We start from the raw sequence: 5,671 nt of genomic DNA, 5'->3' as shown, positions 1-5,671 counted from the left end.
GTAGCGAGAAGGTGGGAGCAGGGAAAGTGTAAAGCTTGCCACTTCCCACATGAGCATTCGTGCCTCTGAATGCTCAAAGTTTGGACGTTATTCCCTTTATGTTGCTCCAACTGTGCGGTTGTGATGCTAAAACTACCCCTAGATCGGTTGAACGTTGTGACTCGATGTCTGGTCGCCTTCAGCTTATTTCTTTCCATCGCTAGTAAGATATGCAGAGTGAATGCATTTCTTCCAAATATTGTGTTATGAGCAGCCTCCCATCGGCTATTGAAATAATATTCAATGCGATAAAATGTTAGTTGCACAAGGTCCGTTATTGGGAGGCTACGAGCGCTTTTCAGGACAATGTTGAAACATCCCCCAAAATTAGTGGTCATGTTCCCATACCTTTGTCCACCGTCGTGGCACTAAGTCTACATATGAGGAGGGATCTGATCAAAAAATGACTTCGCTGGTTCCCCACCCTCACCGAATATCCTCTTCATCAACATGTCAAATTTTCTTACCTAATGTTCCTTTCCCACTCGCTCAATCATATGCTTAAAATTGACACTGTGTATTTTCGTACTAAAGTTGTTGATCACGTGTCGAAGGTAGAATCGGTGGTCGACACGTGGTGGTTGCCAATCAAGATTTTGTTGCACTGCAGTAAGAATTCCTGAATGCCGATCTGATATAAGGCAAATGTCGCCCCTATCAATAATGGAACGAAGACGACGCAGAAACCAATTCTATGTGTTCAAGCTTTCCTATTGGACAACTGCAAATATAAGGGGAAATATTTGCCTATTTGCATCCAAACACGTCACAATTAGAAGTCTACCCCTATACTTACCGTACAAGTATATCCCATCCACACATATAATGGGAAAGTAATGACAAAAATCCTGAATAATAATAATATTTTATTATAAAATAATAATAAAATAGGAAAAAACTCACTACTTAGATACACTGTCCCTGCCTCTACAACTATTCATAGATTGGTCTTTCCCTCTACAGCTGAATACAGCTCATTAATTCCCCACTCATCAACTCCCCGCCATTTGATAATCCTAAATGGATAAGAATTTTGAATCCTTCAAAAGTCAAAATCTTGTCATGTATAATAGTAAAAGATATTGACACGTATTCTCTTAATTACACTTTACTTCTAACTGCCCACTTAATTTGATTGTACTAAAAAACAATCCATGTATCTTTTCCCTTTTGTAATTCAGTACTTCATGAGCTACAAATAGAAACCAGAGAGACCAGGGAGGAAAACAGTAGTAGTGAATGTGATCAACACATAATATATATAACTATATGGCTCCTCCTCCTCCTCGACTTCTCAGAGTCCGTGCAACTGCCATCTTGTTCATCACTATTATTATTGCATCAGGTAACTAGCATCTCTTTTCTTTCTTTCCTTTTCATAAATTTCTTTGTCATGGTTGCTTAATTCTTCAAGCACGCACTGCTTTGTATTACAGTAGTATGTGTACTAGGAATAATATAATGAGCTTCTACATCTTCTGATGATATATATGCACGAGTACTGCAGAGGCTTTGTGTGTTTATTTATAAGATCAGTGACTTCAAAATTAAAGTGACGTGGGATCATTTTTGTTAAAAATGGAGAAGAATAATTTTTCAATATTGATTATTGTTTATAATACAAGGATTACAAGGGTATATATACATAAGAGAATTAGAAAAAATGGAAAGTAAATATTGTATTAAAATGGAAAGTGTATATATCTCTAATACTCCCCCTCAAGTTGGAGCATGGAGATCCGTAATGCCCAACTTGCGTGATAAGGTTTTGAAATATCGACGACCCAAAGCTTTGGTGAAGATATCGACAAGCTGACTGTGGGTAGGAATATGCTTAGTGAAGAAAAGGCCAACCCATAACTTTTTCACGAACAATATGACAATCGATTTCTATATGTTTGGTACGTTCGTGGAAAATAGGATTCTGGGCAATGTGAAGAGCTGCTTGGTTGTCACAATATAAGAGCATAGGCTGAGAATGTGGTATGCCAAGATCATGTAAAAGAGTTTTGAGTCATGTAAGTTCACAGGTAGTGGAAGCAAGTGCCCGGTACTCAGCTTCAGTGGAGGAGTGAGAGACGGTAGTTTGTTTCTTAGTGCGCCAGGAAATTAGACTAGTGCCCTATTAAATGAAAAAACCAGTGGTGGAGCGGCGAGTGAGTGGACAACTAGCCCAATCCGAATCAGAATAAGTTGAGACTTGAAGAGTGTTGGTAGCAGGAAAAAATAAGCCATGACCTGGAGATGCCTTAATATATCGAAGAACACATATAGCAGCATCATAATGTGATTGTTTAGGTTGGTGCATAAATTGACTGAGAATGTTGACTGGAAATACAAGGTCGGGATGAGTGATGGTGAGATAGATCAAACGTCCAACGAGTCGCCGAAACGAGCTTGGATCGGAGAGGAGAGCACCATCAGAGGTTCATATTTTGTTCCATGGGAAAGCGAGCAAGACGAGCACCCAGATGACCACTAGTAGTGAGGATGTCAAGAGCATATTTGCGTTGGTTGAGAAAAATGACAGTGGGAGAGAGCAACTTCAAGGCCAAGGAAATATTTCAATTTTCCAAGATCCTTGAGTTTGAATTTCTGAGCGAGCATGACTTTGAAAGTGCTAATAGCGGAGAAATCATTGCCTACCATGAGAATGTCATCAACATAAACAAGTATAAGAGTAAAAGACTGGCCCCGAGAGTGGGTGAAAAAAGAGTGATCGCCTGAGATTGGGTGAAACTGCAACAAGTAAAATAGAAGATAATTTAGAGAACCAATTGCGAGAAGCTTGCTTGAGGCCATAGAGGGATTTCTGAAGATGACAAACACGAGTCTCCCCCTGTTTGCAATAACCCCGGGGGGGGAGATCATATAAACCTCCTCATCGAGGTCACCATGGAGAAAAGTGTTGTTGACGTCCAATTAAAGGAGATACCAATTCCAAGCGGCCGCCACTGCAAGAACACACATGACAGTAACGAGTTTAGCAACAGGAGCAAAAGTATCATAATAATCCAAACCTTCTACCTGAGTGTAGCCCTTGGCCACCAAGTGAGCTTTGTGTCGCTCTATGGATCCATCAGCCCGGAGTTTTGTTTTGAACACCCATTTACAACCAATTGATTTTTTTTCAGGTGGAAGGTGTTGAAGAACCCATGTATTATTGGTTTCTAAGGCTTGGATTTCAGAAGTCATGGCATCACACCAATGGGAGTGTAGCACAGCCTGAGAATATGAGGTGGGTTCGGGATGTTGAGACATAACAGAAAGAAAAGCCAAATGTAAAGTAAAGAAACGATGGTAAGATAAAAAGGAGGAGAGACAATGAATCATACCTGAGGGACATCTTGAAACTTGTGAAGCCGTGGAGGACTTTGGTAAAGTAGGGCAGATATAATCACCTAAGTGAGAGGGATGTGTGACAGCTCATTTGGGCGGTGAAGAGGTGGGTAGAGGGGGTGGTGGGGGGTGGAGGAGAAGGGGGTGAGGGTGGGGGTGTCGGGGAGGGGACCAAGGGAGAAGGAGAGAGAGATGAGGGGATAGGGTTAGGTGTGGGTGGTGGAGAAGGTAAAGTGCAGGAAGGATGTATATCAGGAATAGGAAGAGGAATGACTGGAGAAGATGTAGGAGTTTGAGAGATGAGATGATAGGGAAAAACATTTTCTTCAAAAGTGACATCACAAGAGATGAAATTTTTTTTGTTTTTAAGATCGTAGACACGATGAGTCTTATGATGAGTAAGATAACCTAAGAAAACACATCAAAGAGCACAAAGATAAAATTTATCACAATGTTGGTGAGTAGTTTGGGCATAGCACAAGCACCCAAACACTCGCAAGTGTGTATACAAGGGCGGTTTCTGAAAAAGAAGTTCATAAGGGGACTTATGATTGAGGCTAGGTGAAAGAGTGCGATTAATTAAATAGGTGGCTGTGAGAATGCATTCACCCCAAAAGGAAACAGGAAGATTGGCTTGAAAACGTAAACACCGAGCCATATTAAGAAGATGACGATGTTTACGTTCGGCAACACCATTTTGTTGTGGTGTATCCACACATGTGCGCTCGTGAAAAATGCCTTGATCATGGAAAAAAGTTTGAAGCGGGGTGGATAGAAATTCTCGACCATTATCAGTGTGTACATGCTTAACAGTGCAATTGAAATGATTTTTGACCATGGCGCAAAAATTTTTAAAGTAAGTGAAAGTATCAGATTTCATGCGCATAAGATAGACCCATGTAGCACGTGAGTAGTCATCCACAATTTTTAAAAAGTAATGTGCACCAAAAAGTGAAGCAGTAGGATAACCACCCCATATATCATAATAAATCTGATTAAAACAAAATGTGCTCTTATGTGTGTTCAAGGAAAAAGGTAAACAAGTGTGCTTTGCTCTAGCACAAACATCACAAGGCAAATAAGGAGAAGAAATATTTAAGATTTTCGGCATACATGAAATGGAAGAGTGACCGAGACATTGATGCCAAAGAGTAGTGTCAGAAACACGTTGAGAGTGGAAAACTGAGGCGGAGGGGGGTTTATAGTGGTAAAGCCCATCCCGTACTTCACACGTTCCAATCAGCCTCCTTGTTGATAGGTCCTGAAAGACACAAAAGGTAGGAAAAAATATAGTAACACAATTGAGATCAGTGGTAAGTTTGCTGATGGATAATAAGTTAAATTTAAATGAAAGCACATAAAGAACATTAAAAATAGAGAAATTAGGAGAAAATCGCATAGTGCCCATATGAGTTACAGGAACAATGTCACCATTTGGAAGCTTAATGGGGCATGGCTAATTGAGAAGCTGAATATTATCAAGAGAAGACAAATTGGAAGTCATGTGATCGGATGCACCTGAATCAACAATCCATTCAGTGTTAGAAAGAGAAGTAGAATGACAAGAGGCGAGGTTACCAGCAAAATTGATAGAGTTGGTGTTCAAGGGTGAAAAAGGATCCAAGAGTCGACGATATTGTTTGCTGGTGAGACCAGGGATAGCAATCTAAGAAGTGGTTGAAGAAGCGGTGACAGTATGTGCCGCCATTGAAAAACCAGATGCTTCCATGATGTTAGATCAGTTCAGTTCAGAAGAATCAAGCCGCCGAATTGGGTCAAATCTAAGTTTTGCAACGACCAAAAATATAAACCTTCAATTTAATAGTCGTCAAGTGTAGAGAAGCCGAAGGTGTCGTCGGAGTGTTGAGACCACGAAGGCGAGCCGAAACCGGAGATGGTCAATCGAAAAAACTGCCAAAGAAGATGGGCATCAGAGAAGAAAACACGACTGAGATAATTCCAAAGATGGGAAAGAAGACCCAGATAACTGAGGAATGATGGAGACGAGACTTTGTCGGGCTGAGAACAGCCGAAAGACTGAGAGATGATGAACCAACGAATACCAGAGATGCTGGAAATTTGTTGGAGCTCCGTTGGAAGGCTGCCGGAGAGGACGAGGAGCGATGGCGGATGCAGCAGTGTCTGGCCACTAGGGACAAGGGTAGGGAGATAGCCTTGGATGAGGAGGTCTTGCTGGGAAGAGATGTGATATTGCAACTACTGCTAAAATTAGAAGAAGAAACCAAGAAGGCTTCCGTTGCGGCTCTCGCCGAAAAAGATGGAGGTAACGAGA

The sequence above is a fragment of the Malania oleifera genome, chromosome 4, assembly GCF_029873635.1.
Source record: "Malania oleifera isolate guangnan ecotype guangnan chromosome 4, ASM2987363v1, whole genome shotgun sequence".
Taxonomy (NCBI): domain Eukaryota; kingdom Viridiplantae; phylum Streptophyta; class Magnoliopsida; order Santalales; family Ximeniaceae; genus Malania; species Malania oleifera.
This window is presented reverse-complemented; position numbering follows the sequence as displayed.